Below are 18,868 nucleotides of genomic sequence, written 5' to 3' on the forward strand. Positions count from 1 at the left end.
TCTGGGAGGATTCCATAAAGCCACAATGGTCTCTTCATGAAAATAACAAATGCTATGAGACAGTGTGGACTGGTGTGACTCTGCCACTGTGACTGGCAGATGTTCACCCACTGCATTCTCATGTGAACTCCAACAGTTTTCTGGTCAGTGAGGGAAAAAAGACAAAAAGACAGAGGGAGAAGAAAAGATGTGCATTTGATGATAAATAAATCAGCATGACCAGACTGTCAATTTGGAAGACAATGCCAAACTATAAAGAATTGCTTAAGAAGCCCAAGTGCAAAGGAGGAAGAACAGGAAAGAGCCTCTCACGCTCAGCACTGGACAGGCTTAAATCTTTACTCTGGTCACTTCTAATCCAGAGACTAGGATCCCTGCACACCCAGGTCCACAGGTTCTGAGTCCTCCCATGTTTGTGAGTTATTTCATGGTGAATTAGGCACACAAAGAGGCCATCCCTTCTCTCACTGTCTTCACTCCCCTCCTCCCACCCCTCCTCCCGCTCCTGCTCCCTCTCCCTCATCACAGGCTCTGGTGCTGGCTCCTTCCCAAGTCTCAGTGAACATCTGGAACGATTTTTCTATTGTTCTTGATCTGAGTTTGAAAAACCACAAAGAACTTTGCTAAGCAACATTTCCCTTAATGTTTAATCCTACTCGACTTCAGACATATTCACTTCTTCTGCTTCTGACTCATGTATACCTGACTCATCAAAGGGCGTTTTTCTTCTTCCTCTTTTTTCCGTTTTTTAATGAGCCTTTTGCATCCTGGGACTGGAGTGAGCCTCACCATCCTAGTCAGCATCACTCACCTTCTCTCCCAAGAACGTGGGTCCTGAATGGAAAAGGATGACTGAGGCAGGAGGGACCCAGGGTGCCTTCACTCACCCCAAAACATCACCTATCGATATGGGAACATCAGGGTGTCTTTGAGAATGATTGATCCTTTCTCAGCTCTTGGTGAGTTTGGCCCAAAGAGCTGGGCTCCCAGAAACTTTGAGCCAGTGGCTTTTGGGTTATTGTTCGAAAACTTCAAAAAGTGAAATTTGTGAGCCAGAGGAGACAGACTCCTGCGGGAGATGGAGTACCATCAAACCACCGAGCTGCTAATCTGGGGGTTCTTTAAAGGACTTACAACAGAAAGTGGGTGAAGCACAGGGAGAGGGTGAGCTGGTGGCTCAGTCCAGTCGGGTGTCCAGGTACCTCCTCTCAGTCTCTGCCACACAGTCACAGTCTGAAGAGTGTGCCTGGCTCAATGTGTGGCCCCTAACCAGATCAGAAAGTAGGGGGAGAGGGCTAGATACCATGCTGGGACAAGAATGTGTTGCCCTTTTCCTCCAAAGGAAATCATTTCTGTGAAGGGAGGAGGGAAGCTGGCAAGGCTCAGAAAACTACAAAATCAGCAAAGCTCCCCCAACCCCAAGGTGCGTATTAAGTAACTGCAAGTGTGGGGCTTGGAGTGGGGCCTGGAGACTCCTGGAGATGCTGTCTTTGGGCTGGAAGCTCTAGGGTTACAGCTTTCATGAATCACCCTTGTTGGGGTGGGATTTCTGGTGACTCACCAAGCTAGACTCAGTTGGAATCATGTCTTCAATCTGTCCTCCCCATCTTAGCTGGGGTGAATAAACATCTGTCTGCCATGCAACAAGAACACAGGTGCATATTTTAAAACAAAGTACTTTGTCAACAAATAGCAGTCTTGAAATTGACCTGATTTCTGAATCAAATCCTGCCCCATAAAGAATGAGTGGAGTAGATTAAATCATAATAAAGATTCAGTCTGAGTATTGAAGATAATAACCAGGAATGGTTTTGTTAATGAATGAATGGCGCCTGCATCTCCTCCTGACCTAACAATTCTGAGAAGGGCCGTTTGATTTGGTTGACAGACATGTGCTCGAGGGCAAAAGCCTCACTAGTAACGCTAGTGTCAGGGTGCACCATGTAGGTTGAAGAAAGAAAGCACTAGTGTCAGGGTGCACCATGTAGGTTGAAGAAAGAAAGCACTCCCAAGATGAAATTTTAAGGCCTATGTGACAGCAGAAGGTTCAGCCTCTTCTGATGGACTGAACCCCAAACAGCCATACAAAAGTGTATTTACTGAAAGTTATACAAAGCATTTCCTCCTACTAAGGTTCCTAATCTTAATTTACATGTCTTACTGAAGAAGAGCATCACATGCCTCCATGACTCTAGTCCTTTACTATGTATTGTGTGCAATACACAATAATACAAGAGCCTCAGGTGTGCCTGAGGTGTCTTGTGACCAAAGTCTGGGATGGCTGCAAAGCCCCTTCAGCGAAACAATCACTGTTTTCTACAAGGATTCTTCAAGGTCAAAGTACTTCTAAAAAACAGCTGTTCATTCTAATATCTATCCCATATAGTGATTCAGCTAAATTTCTACAACACACTAGAAACTTCATAAACTGTAAGGATAGACCAAAGCAGAGGGAGATGGTGTTGGGAACTGCCAAGGGTCATCTTAAGGTCATCCATCAGTTGACCTTTAGCACAGGAGGTAGTCAAATGTCATCCAGGTCCTGTCAAGGACACATACAGAAAAGCAGAGGCCAATAATTCAGAACTTGTCCGAGGTGGGATTCTTCAAGGAAAGGAGTCACATATGAGCCTGGGAGAGCATGGCCTGACTCTCCCTGCCCAGTCCTGAGCTGGCTCTCCCAGCCTGCATCCCTGCTCCTGATTGCTCATTCATATTTGATATCTTCAAGATGAACAACAGCAAGGTGTGTGTGTGTGTGTGTGTGTGTGTGTGTGTGTGTGTGTGTGTGTGTGTATGTGTGTGTGTGTGTGTGTGTGTGTCCACACACACATATATATATATAGATTTGGCTGAGTGTTTCGGGGATAATTGCCTTACTGTTGACATATGTTTAACTTGCTAGCAACCCCCGTTTTACAGATGCAAATACTGAGTCTCAGCAAGGTCTAGTAGTAACTTAACCAAGGCAACAGAATTAATGATCCCAGCTGACTCACCCGGAAGCGAAGACCATGTTTCTGATGTCATAGCTCCTGGCTGGATTTATGGGGTCATCTGCTGTTACAGCTGAATCTCTGCATAATCTTGATTGTGGCACCAGCCAGTGAAGACTGGATATTCCCTGCCTGCTTTCTTACTGTCTGCCACCACTTGCATGAAGCCAAGCTGAAACAAGGTCTACTCTTGGGGTGCAGATGTCCTGACACCCTGGCAGATCCAGCTGGGGATGGATGAAATAAGGTTCCATTTGCTCTTTGCCCTTTCTCCTTCCGGGTACACTGGGCAAGATGGGGGAGGGGACAAGATTGAAATTGCCAAATTCTTCATGCAGGCAGCTGGCCATGCTTCTCAAGTGGGGAAAGATAACTGTCCCAGCTCGGAGCACAGTCAGCAACATCACTGACAGCCTAAAGGCAGTTCCAGAGCACCACCCTCAACAGTGAAATAGAGATGAGCAAAGAAGAAAGAAAAGGAGAGGGGAAGTGTTGTACCATGATCTAGAGTTTACTTCTTCAGATGATTGGCTCCTTAAATTTTATACGTGATTAAGTGCTGCTGGTACCAGAGGCTTGTGGAAATGAGCCTAGCTGGAGCTGGGAGCAGGAAAGTGGAGCATCTAAGCAAGCAGGAGTGGTGGGGGCTGGGCCTGCTGAGCAGAGCTGCCAGCACCCGGTCTGGTCCAGAAGGCTGACTTCCGGCTTCCGCCTGGTCTGACTTCCGGCTTCTGATCTAACTGCATCTTTGAGCTCTCTTCTGCATCTGTCATGAATCTTCTGGCTCCTGCATCCTTTTTAAGGGGGGCAGGCAGGCGGGTGGAGAGAGTGCTGCATCTTGGCTGCTCTGTAATAACATGGATAGCTTGGTGAGTGTTTGTGAATAGGAAGGACCTGAGGAGTGGCTGGAGCCAGGGTTTTCCTAATGCTATTAGAAGGCCAGTGGACAGAGGGCTGTCTGCTGGCAGAGCCTAGAAGACGGACATTGTGGCTAATGAGCCTGTGATGGATAGGAGCTCTTGGGAGTCACAGCTCCAGAGGGACCCATGGCTAAAGAGGGAGCTGTACTTCAGGAGCTTCTTAGACCACATAGAAAGTGTACCCAAGTAAAGAGTCCTTTATTTCTCTGTAACAAGGTCCTGGCCCCAGTGCATAGGCACTTGTCAAGTCCCTGTTTGTGAAACATTGGTGAACATGTCATTGGTCCCATATTCTAGGAGTGGGGAAATTCAAAACTCCTCTCTCTTGATGAGAAGAGGTGGGGCTGGGGAAACAGTTCAGTCAGTAAAATGTTTGCCTGGCTGGCTCAAGGACCTGGGTTTGCTTACCCCATACCTACATACAAAGCTAGACACTGTGGTATATGCTTGTGAATCCCAATGAAGGCAAGATGGCAAGCAAACACAGAATTTCAGAGCTTGCTAACCAGCTTGCCTAGCCTACTTGGTGAAGTTCCAGGCCAATAAAGGAGATCCTGTCTCAAACAAAAGATGGAAGGCGCTTGAGGACCAACATCCAAGGTTGTCTTCTGCCCTCTATAGTCACACACATGCACACATGCACACACACATAGAGGAAGTGGAAAGCCATTCAGGGAGGGGAAGACTTCTTTGAGCCATTTTACAAACAGCATGTGGTATACTGGCCCTGACCCACTTAACTTTGAAGAACTCCAAGTTTATTTTTATCTCACTTCAGTTCTTGGACTTTGGTTCAGATTTATATTTTAAAAGGTCACTCTGACAAAATGAATGACAGGATATTGTAGGGTCAACCAATTGAGAGAATTACTAGCTCTCTGCATCTGTGTGTTCCACACCCTCACATGCAGACAAGCCAAGCTTGAAAGTGTTCAGGGGAGAGCTTACATCTGTAGATGTGCAGGTGTTTCTTATCATTACTCTCTAACAATACAGGATAACAACTATGTGAGCATAATCAGCTGGGTGAGGCCTGGCAAGTCACCTAGAGAAGAATTAAAGCTTGCTGGAGGATGTAGGTTGCATATGCAAATGTGTAGGAGGGACTTGAGCAACCATGGGATTTGGTATCCACAGGTGGTACCAACCCCCATAGAATCCGAAGAATGACTGTAATCTCATTCTCACACTGCCCCTGGAGTGACATAGCATTATTTTTAAATGGTCTTGGATTCACTATAAATCCATATTGTAAAGGGCAGAGAGGAGGCTCAGCAAGTGAAGGCATTTTCCACCAAGCCTGAGTGCCATTGCCAGGGTGTGGTAGAAGGAAAGAACTAACTCTTGCAAGTTGTCCTCTGACTGCCACGTTCATGACAAGACTTACGCACACAAATACACATGCATGCTCACATATGTAAGTGAATAAATGTAATGTTTTTAATGCATATTGTGAACTCTGAGGAAAAGACTTAAACTTAAAAAAAAAGTATAATCAATATGTCAAGAGCTGAAAGTACTTAGGAGCAGCAGGCATGGTGTCCACCCCAGCAGTCCTCTGTAACTTGGCCTGAAGACTTACAGTATCTATCCTAGCATTGCCTGTCATATGGCAAAGACCTGGTTTCCACAAACTGAGCGATCCCTGAGGGAAGGGAGAAAACCTTATTTATGTGTACATTCTAGCCTGTCTTCTCCTACCCTTAGTACAGTAGCTGGGAAGTACTAAGTGTCATCACTGATGGATAGATGGATGGATGAACAAAAAGATGAGTGGGTAGGTGGGTGGATGCTGTTTACATGGATCCCTTCAAATAGAACCAAATATAAAGACTTGGTTGCAAGACATTTTCTAGAAGGTGATCTCAGAAAGAATTGTAAGTGAGGAGAGAAAAGGAGAGAAAGAAGAGTATGGATTTCCTTAAGGAAATGAATAGGCTTGACCAGTCTGGCTGAGGAGGAATGGTGTTGAACATGCCTCTGAGAGGACTCACCATGAATGAAGATATTGGGGCATTTATGTGCCTCACCCAACCCCTCACTGGTTGGTATAACTGCCCACTTTCTTCAATGCCCAAGTTCTTCCTGCTTCTAGTTCAGCAACTTCCTGTGTGTGGGAGAAAGCCTCAGACTGGGTCTCAGCAGCATCTGCTGCCCATGTGCATGTACCAGACGCCTGGGCATCAGAAACACTTTCTTCAGAGTGAATAGATCTCCCTGCTGTGGGATGTTCTGTATGGCAAATGTGTTGCTCTGATTGGTCAATAAATAAAACACTGATTGGCCAGTGGCTAGGCAGGAAGTGTAGGTGGGACAAGGAGGAGAATAAAGCTGGGAAGTGGAAGGCTGAGTCAGAGACACTGCCAGCCGCCACGATGACAAACAGCATGAAGATGCCGGTAAGCCACGAGCCACATGGCAAGGTATAAATTTATAGAAATAGATTAATTTAAGCTGTAAGAACAGTTAGCAAGAAGCCTGGTATGACCATACAGTTTGTAAGCAATATAAGTCTCTGTGTTTACTTGGTTGGGTCTGAGTGGCTGTGGGACTGGTAGGTGAGAGAGATTTGACCTGACTGTGGGCCAGGCAGGAAAACTCTAGCTACACCTCCCAGCTCTTGCCAACCCAGATACGATACTTTCTTTGCAGATGGTCAACAATTATTTGCTTTCTGAAATGACATACACTGCCCATGTCATAGTCCAGCAGGTGAGTCACATCCCCTGGCCCTCAGAGACTAGTGTTTCTCTCTCACTCTGACCCCAATTCCCTAAGACGATATTATCCATGGTCCTGTATTCCTTTACTTTTACTTTGTTTGTTTCAGTGTTCAGGCAGAATCCAGGGCTTTGTACATGCTAGTGTACACTCTACCACTAAGCTACATCCTCCAATTCCTGCCCTGACTTACTGCAGGCTTTTTGGATTCCTAGGCAGACTGAAAGGGAGGCCACCAGTCTCAAGGGCCTCCTCGCCAAGGTGAAACCTCCAGGAACAGACTGGGTTGCTGAAGATGTTCTAGCAAACAAGGAGTAGGAGAGCTGGCGCTTGGAGGTGCAGGGAGGATGTGCCTTCTCGTTTGAACAAAGCTGTATGGTTTTGCTGATGTTTCTCTGGGCTTTGATGGCCTTTCCAGCTGTGAGGAACATATATGAGGAGAGAAAGAACAGTTCAGTTCAGAGTGGGGAGAGAGGAAAAGCTGTCTACAGCTGATAATAGAATTTCTGGGCTGAAAGTTTCCCATTGTTCTGCTTTTTCTTCATATTTTAGGAGACAACAGAGGGAGCTGGGATTCTTGCTGGAATGTGAATGCTCTTTCCACTCTGAGAGATCAGTATCTTCTGACTTCCTGATGTCCTTGTTAGGAGCTAGAAACCTGGACTCACCTGCACACACCTGAGCAGGGAAGATGGCCCAGAATTGGCTCACAGGCACCAATCCCAGAGAACAGAACCAGTGTGCTAAATCACAAATACACCCCTGGTCATTGGAACCAAATACTAAGAGCCTAGATTAAAGCCCAGCAGAGCACATCTGGACCAAAGTCCCTTCAGAAGGTGGTGACACTTTTGAGTCAGAAGAACCTGGGAGAAAGCGATACTAGAGGTGGATAGATGGCCTCCACAGGGAGCATGAAGGAACTAGTAAGAGTGGGTTTGGGTTAGGGACCATTCTCAGCCTGTCCCTAGAAGGTCCTTTTCTGTGTAGTCTCATGCAGTCCAGTCATTGGCTGGGGGAGTAAGGTCAGCGGGATTTATAACCAGATGAGCCCAGCTGCCCACACTCCTGACAGTTTCAGACACAACCACTTTTCCATAAATGAGCTGTGTGGGTTTCCACAACCCTCACTCCACAGAACCATTATTCAGAGTGTCTTCATCCCCATGCTCACCGATATCAGTAAACACCCAGAACCACAGTGAGGCAAAACACTGCCCTTAGCTTTAACATGTCTCACTCTCAGTTTGCCATGGGAGACAGGTCCTTAACAGCATGCCGAAGCTCCTGTGAGCAAATCAAAGTTCCTCTAGACACTTCTCATCTATTCACTTCCAGTATTTTCGTTGTTTTTTGTGAATAACTGCACTGTTTGGGTCCAGTGAGCTTCATCACGTGGAATGTGTATCTGAATTGTATTTCTGCAGCCTGGGTCACAACCAAGGAAAGAAGCAAACACGGCATAATGTGAGTTAAATTCAAGTGGGGTAGGATCAGGTTATTTTGACCAGAAGCAATTTCTATACTTGAAATACAGAACAAAGGAAAGTGTGAGCCTCAACACACAAAACTGGAAGCGTTCCGGGTGCGATTTCATTTGTTTTGTGTTGTTCATGGACATTTGTCCCAGATAAGCAGCTGACTCGGTCCTGTGGACGTGCTGTCTGTGTCACTCACTTAAAACCTCATCCTTTGCCTTTTCAATCTGCCCTTACAGCCGACCCGGGACGGGGGTGAGGGTGGGAGGTGGGGGGTCTGGGGGGGGGGGGTCGACGTCACTTCAGGGCTGGTGGGATGTGAAGAAGGACCAGGAAGTTCTCAGAAAAGGTGACTGTCACTTAGCAGCAAGCCTGGTTGGATGTTAACCAGTTTATTATGTCCCTTCTGACTTTCTTTCTCTGCGAAAAAGCACCAGGCTTTTGTGTATGTCGTGTTTGTGCATCTGTATGCATATGTGTGTATGTATGTATGAATATGTATATATATATATGTATATGTATGTGTGTATGTATATAGTGTGTATGTGTGTGTGTTGGTATATCTGTATGTATATGTATGTATATGTGTGTAGGTGTGTAGATGTATTATGTGTATGTGTTTATGTGTGTGTAATGTATGTATATGTATGTGTGTGTGTGTGTGTGTGTGTGTGTGCATATTGCAGTCAAAGGTTGATGTTAGGTGTCTTGCTCAATCTCTCTCTACCTTGCTCTTGAGACAGTCTCTCCCTGAACCTGGAGCTCACTGATTTGGTTGGGATCTATTTGTCTCTGCACCCCAGTGCTGTGATGACAGGTGCAGGTCTCTATGGCTGGCCTGTTACATGGGTGCTGGGGATCTGAACTCAGGATCTCACGTTGTGCGTCAGACACTGCACTAACTGAGCGGTCTCCCCAACCCCGGCTTCCTGCCTTCTTACCGCATTCTTTCCTTCACTCCAGCACAATAACACTGAAAGCAGCTTCGGCACTGACATCCTGTTCCATTCCAGGTGTCGGCCTGCAAGACGACAGAGGCCGTTTTTGTGCTGGGCCTGGCGGCTCAGTGTCCAGTGGCTGTTTGCGGGCAGCAGACAGGGACACTGGGACCCACTTCATTTTCTTGAGGATGCCCAGGCTGCACCAAGGCTGAAGCTGGCAATTAGTGTCTGTCGGGCTATGAAGGGCCACAGAGCCTGCTGCTCACTTGGGGTTCTGGCAGGATCCCATTGATTATTTTATAAAGATGAGCTTCCCCCTCTTTTTCTTTGAATATTTGCTTACATACACTTTCTCACTTTTCTTTCCATCTTCCCACCCTTCCCACGTACACACACTAAAATAACTCACTCCGCAGCACTGTCGAAGAGGGGCTGCGGAAGCCTGTGGTCTCTTCCCTCAGCTGGCAAGCTGCCAAGGAGGGAAAGGGGGGTTCTGGCCCCGAACCAAGGACACAATTATCGACATGCTTACCATCCAGTGTCTCATCTCCTTCAAGGGCCTGCTAATGAGATAATCTGCAATGCAGGTCTTTTGCCGTGTTCATCTGGGGAGTGGGGAGAGCTCTTCTTAGAATTCCCTTAGAGCATTGCTGGAAAGGGGAGTCCCCTTGCCCAGCCTGATGTTTCTTTTCTTTAAAAAATAAGAAACAAAACAAAACAAAAACCACTTTAGAGTGTGCTGTACCACTGAGCCATCTTGCTAGCCACAGCCTGATGTTTCCAAGGAGTAAGTCTGTTTCTGAATCAGACTGGCATAAGTGCCTTCACATGTCTGTGTCACCAAAAAGCTCATATGTCCAAAGGAGTTGAAGTGTTCCAACTCTGAAATTAATCACAATCAATTGGCTCTGAAGCCCTAGACAGAAACCTGACTCAGTGACGAGGCCTGTGATAAATGACATCTGAGGTCACACCTTCCTCGGCCTTCCAGGCAACTCCTTTCTTCATGTGCTATGTAGAGTAAAGCCCACACCCATGTGACATGTCTGGCAATGTGGTAGGCATTCACTGGGGAAACCCATTGTGTCTGCAGCAGCATCAGGAATGCCACCACTACATGTGCCCATACTCACAAAACCCAGGCTGCAGTAATACCACAGGCAGGAATGAGGAGCAGGATGGATGGGCAGATGGACCTAGGTAAGGCACGTACCTGCTAAGCCCTGTAGATGAGCTGAATTGCATATGGACATATGGCCAGGGGCTGCTGACAGCTGACCCATTTTTTCCAGAAAAGCCAAATGTCGAAAATGTGACATGAAACCTCTGATTTTCAATTAGTGTTTAAATACTTTTTGAACAACACACAGGCCCCATCATGTACCTGTCTTGAGTTGGATCTGCCCTAAGGCCCTGGAGACAGTTGTCAAGCATGAATTGAAGCTTCCTGTGAGAAATCACTGATACCCATGAATGCTGCAGAGACCTTCCTGTCCACATTGTTCAGGGAAGAGGCTGAAGAAAAGACCTACATTCTTCAATAATATTTCTAGACTCATGGCAGCTGAAAGACTGCAGTGGGCGACTGCCTCTGCTTTAGCCTGCAATGACAAAGCAACCAGTCACAGCTGAACCAAAGATGCTGGCTCACTCAGGCTCAGGGACAGGCAGCCTCCACCCCCACCAGGTTACCCCAGGAATTTGGGCCATCTAACCTCAGCCAGGGGGGACCAGGTGAAAACCCAGTATCAGACAGATAAATGCTGGGCTTGGGGGCTAAAGCAAGAGTAAAACTCAGGTATGGTGGTGTATACCTGTAATCCCAGCACTCAGGAGGTACAGACAGAAAGATTGCAAATCCAAGCCCACCTACATAGTAAGACCCTGTCTCAAAAAACCCAAACAACTCCCTTCACTGAGAGAGAGGGGAAGAGAGAGAAATAGAACATGAGAGCAGAGATGCCAACATACCCTTCTGTTCTCCAACACTAACCTGAATCTCCAAACCCTCAGCTGCTAAGTAGAGAGCTGTACTATGCAGACTTCACCCACAGCATTCCCTGAGGTCTCCGTGCCTTCCTGAAGCCAGCTTTCTCCTTGCTCCTCAGGACAGCTTCTATTTACTTACCTATACTGCCTCGACCAGTTGCTGCACATTTTAAGAGTCCACTAAAGACAATGGCATGGTCACAGAGTGCAACATAAACCTTCCAGTGCCATGACACCTTCCTGGGCCATGAGCAGAAAAATAAACTCATGCCCACAAGGTACACCTGGCATGGTAAGCACCCATGGTATCTGTGTCTCCCCTCCAAGCCTTGCCTACTCTCTGCAGCTCCTCACGTGAAGTCTATACTTGAGCTGTTTCATGGTCCTGTGACCCACAGACTTGCTCAGGACACCAAGTCAAAACTCCTTGCACTTGACTCCAATGTCTTGCTATCTGTTTTGAAGTTCCTCGCAACTTTTAGATATGAGGCTCCTTGCTTTCTTTGTATTGGGCTCTATTAGTCCTGTAGTCAGCACTGATGGTCTTTCCTAAAGCCATGCAGTGCTCTAGGGGATCTGGGTGAGAACACCCACATATCTCTGAGCTCCAGTTCCTTCACTCATAGCCATCAGTCTCACAACAGAGTTGCCTGGCTGGTTCTAACTATGGTAGAGAGGGTTGCTACACAGCAAGGCACAGAACAGGAGTGGATATTCCTTAGTCCCCTGAACCATGAGAGCAAGGCAGAAAGGAGCTAGGATGGGAAAGGCATGGGTGCCTGGGCCACATGCAAGGCCCTCTACAGAGCCTCAGGGAGTCTCCCTATTCATAATAAAATGTTATTTGTCAAAAATATATCACATGTTAGGCACTTTTTGTTCTCCATGACTTGTCCTTACAGCATAGAAAGTGCCTGTTTTATAGAGAGGAAAATGAGTCACAGAAGATTTCTGACCAGAAGGCTGAACCTTGGACAGCAACCTACAGCTCTTCCTGTCCTGCCCTGTTCTAGCAATCAAAGGGCTCCTTCCTGTTCTTTGGGCCTGGAAAACACCTCAGATGCACCCATGATGAAGCTCAGAGCCTGAGCCCACAGCCCACAGCACATATTTGGCAGAGAAATGATAAGAAGGATCAGAAATGGAAGAAAAGTCATAATTCAAAGATTAAATGTCTGTTAGAACACAAGGTAGCAGTAAAGACAGCAGCAGGTTCCCCAGGGCTTTGGGTAACCCTTAGGGACACTATTGTGTGTATTTCCTTGGATATGTTTCCATGTTGCTTCTAGAGTCAAAGAATATATTTGCTGTGTGACTTTTCTAGGAGAAACTTGAACAAATGTTTATTTGCTTCAGATAAGAAACCAATGACAGGGCTGGAGAGATGACTCAGAGGTTAAGAGCACTGACTGCTCTTCCAGAGGTCCTGAGTTCAATTCCCAGCAACCACATGGTGGCTCACAACCACCTGTAATAAGATCTGGTGCCCTCTTCTGGCCTGCAGTCATATATGCTGTATACATAATAAATAAATAAATCTTAAAAAAAAAAAAAAGAAAAAGAAACCAATGATAGGCCAAAGAAAGTATTCCATCTAATTCTAATTTAGTGAAACTGAGTTTATTAGGGTTACTCATAGAAACAGGGATGAGGGATTGCTCACAGGAGCAGAGGTGAGGGGTTTCTCACAGGAGCATGGGTGAGGGCCATTCAAAGAAGTATGGTTTAAGGGTCACTCATAGGAGCAGGGATGAGGGGTTGCTCACAGGAGCAGGGGTGAAGGGTTTTTCACAGGAGCAGGGGTGAAAGCCATTCAAAGAAGCATGGGTTAGGGGTTACTCACAGGAGCAGGGGTGAAGGGTTACTCACAGGAGGAGCAGGGGTGAGGAGTTACTCACAGGAGCAGGAATGAGGGGTTACTCACAGGAGCAGGAGTGAGGGATTGTTCACCAGACCTACACCATCATGACTGCCACACCAGATCCACACCATCATGGCTGCCACACCAGACCTGCACCATCATGGCTGCCATGTGTTCCTTCCCCCTTTCTCTTTATAGGTCAAAATTTCCAGTTTCTCTGGGAAGGTTGAGAGAATGCTGTGGATTCCCACTGCCACATCATATGAGCGGAACAAAACCAAAATGAAAACAGAATCTTTTCTCAACACTCTGGACATGAAAAGGAAGGGGAGAAATGGGCAGGCCTCCATACCCACACTTACTGGCTCAGTGCATACTGTGAAAATTTTCTTCCCTATGTTCCTTCACATCAAGTCGTTCACAACTATACTAGGATTCCAGACATGCCAGCAATGTTATCTCTTTGCACAGAGTTCTGGCTGTCCCTGACCTGTAACACAATGGCTGGTATCCACCACTAAAATGTGTGGCCTCCCTGACTACCCAGATCCCTTCTGGACTCTGCCTGAGGGGTGTTTTCTGGGAAGACCACATGCTTTATGCATGCTGGAGAGCCAGGGTCTCTAGAGTAGCCTCAACTCAAGATGCATAGGCGGTGGCTAGGTGAGTAGCCAGGCTCCAGTCCTGCCCAATGAGACAGCTTGTCAGATGCCTGAACAGTAGTACTAAGCTCCAATTGCCCTCAGAAATTAACTGCTCAAAAAAGACTCCTGGAACTAGAGAGATGCCTCAGCAGTTAAGGTACATACTTCTCTTGCAGAGGACCTGAGTTCGATTCCCAGCAACCACGTCAGGCGAGTCATAAGGTTGCCTGTAACCCCAGCTACAGAAGATTTGACACCCTCTCCTGGCCTCCAAAGGTACTGTACACATGCACATACACACACACACACACACACACACACACACACACACACACACACACACACACACACTCATAACTAAATAAACACAAAGGAAAAATAAAAATATATAAAAATCTATTTTTAAAATTTTTGTTTGATATCTTTGGATATTTTTTCCTGTGTGTATGTCTGTGTGCCATGTGCATGCCTGGTGCCCATGGAGACAGAAAAAGGCATCAGAGCCCCCAGAACTGGAGTTACAAAAGGTTGCAAGCAGCCATATGTGTTCTGAGAATCAAACCCTGGTCCTCTGGAAGAGCAGCAAGTGCTCTTAACTGCTAAGCCATATCTTCAGCCTCCATAAAATCTATTTTTAAAAGTCTCCTGCTATATCTTCCTCCCCCACCCTTAGTTACTTCCCCAACCCCTAAAGGAGCTTCCTGTTGTCTCCTCCCTTAGTTTGAATTCTTGTCTCAGAGGTACCCTCCTGGGTACACATTGTCATTCCACTCTGTGCAAAAGGAGACTATCAAACAGCATGTGAAGTTGTACAAATCACTTAGCTGGCATGTAACACTCACAGACTTCTGTCACTTACTGAAGGGTGTTTGGGGGGTGCTTATATCTGTAACGGTTAGCTTTTGTTGACAGAATATATATACTCACCTGGGAGATGGGCCCCTGGGCATGTCTGTGGGGGTTGTCTTGAATCCTTAATTGAGGTGGGAAGACTGCTCACCTTGAGTAGCACCATTCCCTGGCTGGGGTCCTGGGCTGCTTAAGTGGGAAGGTTCACGGAGCAGCACCACATTGCTCTCTGCTTCCTGACTGTGAATGTAATATGACCAGCTGGTTCAAACTTCTGCCACCTTGATGTCCCCACCATGATGAATTGTACCCTTGAACTGAGAGGCAGAGGAAAAATCCTCTTCCTTAAGTTGCTTTTGTGAGAGTATTTTATCAAAGAAACAAAGACAGCATTCTAAAGACAGAATGACTAGCCACAGCAAGATATGCAAATTTGAAGATTCTCACAAGTCTAGGGTCACATCTCTATAGAATATCAACTCTTCCATGATTGCCACATCATTCCTCCATGCCATTCATATAAAAACAAAAACCGAACAGAACGTACAGAGCACCTACTGGTGACAGGCCCTCACCCAGGAGTTGCAGAGAGAGTTGTGAGCAAGTTCCAGCCCTTGTCCCCATCAAGATCCCCATGAAAGGTCCTCCTGCATCCCGCTGTAGGGAGGTGCTGGCATAGAACCCAGGGCTTTGTGCACAGTAGGCCAACATTAAGATGCAGCCCAGATTTCACTCCACATTCAGACAATGTTGATCTTTTATTTATGCATCTGTATTTTGAAGATGGCGCTCGGAGATCTGGGTTTTAGATTGACACTGCTAGGGAAGATGCTGTCTGGCTTGATCAGTCCCAATTGTTTTCAGTAACCATACTGGCAAAGTGCACTTCAGCCCATCGTTGTGGAAATAGCTAAGAACAGCTATAGGGAAATCTGAGCTTGGTCTTCATGCCAGGCCTGGTCTAGGAGACAAGATCACTGAGGGGATGACACAGCAGTGCTAAGGCCAGTGCATGACCATGAGGCTGTTCTCAGTTGCATCTAGTCCCATTTAGCATGGACCTATAAGATCCAGCAGCCAGAGGCACAGTTAACTGCTGAAAAATAGCTTTGTCACATTTGGGAGCCCCTTCTGTGTAGCCCCAAGGCTCTGTGAGGAAAATAAAAGGTGATGTAAGTCCTTGGCCTATACCCCCTTAACTGTGTGTCACACATCTTTACCCATTTAGCCATCTTCCCTGCCCCTAGGATTTGCATCTTTACATTTCAAAATGTTGCTACTGCTCCAAGCACGTAGACAGCCATTTCTCCAGCATCCTGTCAACAACACTCAGTAACTGCAGCCCCCCATCACCACGCCTTTGAAGACTGTATTAGTCAGGTGCTCTAGATGAAAGACTGAAAAAATGAATGTATACTACACAGGGGATTTATTAAGCTGGCTTCCATGATGAGAGCTGAGTGGTCCAACAATGACTGCCTACATTCTGGAAGGCTGAAAACACCAGTAGCTGCTCAGATGCAGGAGATTGTGAGGCCTCAGCAACCCCAGCCTGGCACTGATGGCCCAGAGGATTCCTGGAGAGCCACCAGTCTTCAGTCCACTGGAAGTTTGAAGAAGCTGGGTACTGATGTCAATGAAAGACTGAGGAAAGGTGCACTCACCGGCAAGGAGCGAAGGCAGGCAGACCAATCTTATGTTCCACTCAGACCTCTTGACATCTGGGCTGTGGTGGAAAGTACCACCCATGCTGCGGGGAGGGTCTTTGCCCCACAATTAATCCTTCCTGGAAATGTCCTCAGACCCACCCCAAGGCATACCGCATAGCTGATTCCAGACCCCATCAAGTTGACTACAGAGATGAATATGCCTGAAACTGCCATGAATATGTTTATTGGAGTGACCCACCTTGTCAGAACAGTGGCACTCATCTCCACATGGGTATTGTGTCCCTGTGGAGCTGGGTGTGGCATGGCTGCTGTGCTCCAAATGTACTAACCTCTATGCCCACATGTACAGCCTGCAGTTCCTGGGAATTGTGCTGTGTGAGAAGATGCAGAGCATCCTCCTCAGAGGCTGAGGGTCCAGCTCAAGGCAGAACATGCAAGTCCGGCCTGTGACACCAGGACCGGAGTCTCAGAATGGAGCAGCCGGATCGTGGGAGGACTTTAGAATGGTGGCCAAGGGCAGAGATGACACGTGGCCAGCACCTTTGACTACCAGACTCGTGCTCAATCTGCAAGATGATACAGCCCACAGGACTGCATTGAAATGAGATTCAAAACCACAGCTTTGGTTCCTGATATTGGAACTTGCTACTTTATAGTCTTTATTGTGTTGGCAAAAGGAGATTAATGCAGAGAATGAAAAGAGGCCATATTAGCAGAAGGGACGTTTAAATTTGTATTCTGAGGGGCGAATCAGCAGTGCTCAGCAGCGCTCAGCAGCAATGGAAGCAGAGGCAAAGAATGGCATGTTAAATTACCCGTCTCAGGCTGTCAATTTAAAACACCTTTGCTGCATTCTTTTCTTTGACCAAGTACATGTGCATTTCACACACAGTATGAAGGCAACACTTGCTAGCCCGAAACATTGGTCCCTCCCACAGACACAAAGTGTTCAGTGGGGAAAGATTCTGAGTTCAACAGAAGAATTGCTTTTATTAGGAGCATTTTTGTGTAAGAATATAGGTTGCTATGAAAGTGTATGTAGTGTGTGTGTGTGTGTGTGTGTGTGTGTGTGTGTGTGTATGTGTGTGTGTGTGTATGTGTGTGTGTGTGTAATGTAGTTGCAATTAAAAAATAAAGACGGCAGTGGTTTGAATTGTAATGATTTGCAACTAAAAATCCATTAGCCCTGTCTATGGAAGATACTAAATATACCCAGTGTCAGGATGTGGTGGACTGGAAGGGCAGCCTTAAAATAGTTCCTTTGAAAATAGCCCCTCTGGATAGCTTTTCTCCACAGATCTATCTCCTTGACATACATTCCTGAGGAAATAAAGCAAATGAGTGGGGTGCGGGGAGATTGCTACAGAAGGAATAACAGAATAGACTGTTCCGTGATGTAGAACTCCAGGAATGCCAAGCCAAGGGGTCCCTCGCCCTGTTAGAAATGGCTTGCTCTCCAACTCCTGGACTCAGGACCTTGGATTGAGGTGACACTCCTGGTAAGAGTCAAGTTGCCTCACGGTCAGACAGTCTTCCGGTAGCTGTTAACATGGAGCCGTTTGACATAGGATACAGTCAGGGAAGAGTAAACGGGAGTCCTCCTGGAAGGGAGCTGTTTGACATGACTATGGAATGTGGCTGAACTCCCAATAGGTCATTTCCCCTTTGTCATGTGGCTGCAAGACTCAGGGTCAGGGAATTCACTTCCCTGGGGGCAGCCACATATACCTCGGTGGTTGCATCAATATCTCAGCTCCCATGCCTTAATCTGAACAGAGCTAAGGGGCCTATTTTGGGTTACTCCAGGGTTTCTCAACGGAGTGAGTCTGATCTCCCAGAGGCAGCTGCTGTCCTCCAAGCTTCCACTGGCCTCTTTCCTTTTCCAGTCTCAGTTCCGCCCTCTGCCCACTCCCCTCACAATGTTTCCTGGGGACCCCCAACTGAACCCTTCTCATGAGTGGCTTCCGGAAGAGCTCAGACTGGAACTACCCGGGACTTCTGTGGCTGCCATTTGGAGCCCTTTCCTGTTCTCTGAATGCAGATGAAAGCCATGGAAGGGTGCCAATCTGAATTTTTAATCTGCTGTAATTACGTGAGATGACCTAACAGTGGAGGCAGGAATTGAGATTGACGGAGAGGAAAGAACTCTGGAGTGAGGGAGACCAGCACCTGTCTCAGAGAGCAGCTCTGCTGTGTTTTCCATAGGTGTTTAGGGTCACCTTGGATGCTCATGTAAGTTAAACCAGGACACCTGGAGATCTTCCAGAAGGTACCCTTCTGCCAGCATTGGAGAGAATGAAGAAGACTGCACAATTCAATCAAGAAGATGATCTGGGTTTGTGAGAAGATGAGGTTATTTTGTTCCAGCTCCTTCCTTAAGGTAGGACTCAGAGGGAACTAGGCAACATAGGGAACTAGGGACCCTTTGCCAGCTGAATTTTGAGGCAACAGCATCACCTAGGAACACATCAACAATGAGGAGCTGATCCTCTTCTGTGGACCCTGGGTGTCCCCCCAGCACACCTGGCATTTGGAAGTGGTTACCTCTTGGAAGGATTACAGTATGAGCTACATGGGTAGGCACACAACTTTGCTTAAAATATGAACATTACTATCAAGAATATTATTTAGAACTATAGATATAAAATCTAAAATCTTAAAGACATGTAATTTGTGTAAGGGCAGAGGGACAAACGCCATCTTTTGTAGAAAGGAGTTCAAATAGATGTGTGTTGGTTAATTGTCATTGTCAACTTGGCTGGGTTTGAGAACCACCTAGGAGACATGCCTCTGGATGTG

General features: G+C 46.7%; 1 long non-coding RNA gene across 1 annotated transcript; it reads left to right on the forward strand.

The window, feature by feature from the left end:
* Window positions 1–3,765: 3,765 nt before the first annotated feature.
* On the forward strand, window positions 3,766–13,266 carry LOC128105104 (uncharacterized). Its single transcript, XR_008216217.1, has 3 exons — window positions 3,766–3,865; window positions 6,569–6,628; window positions 13,105–13,266. It is a non-coding gene; the product is annotated as an uncharacterized LOC128105104 (long non-coding RNA).
* Window positions 13,267–18,868: the final 5,602 nt, after the last annotated feature.

This window comes from Peromyscus californicus, unplaced genomic scaffold (genome assembly GCF_007827085.1).
Source record: "Peromyscus californicus insignis strain IS unplaced genomic scaffold, ASM782708v3 Scaffold_11__1_contigs__length_118956290, whole genome shotgun sequence".
Classification (NCBI taxonomy): domain Eukaryota; kingdom Metazoa; phylum Chordata; class Mammalia; order Rodentia; family Cricetidae; genus Peromyscus; species Peromyscus californicus.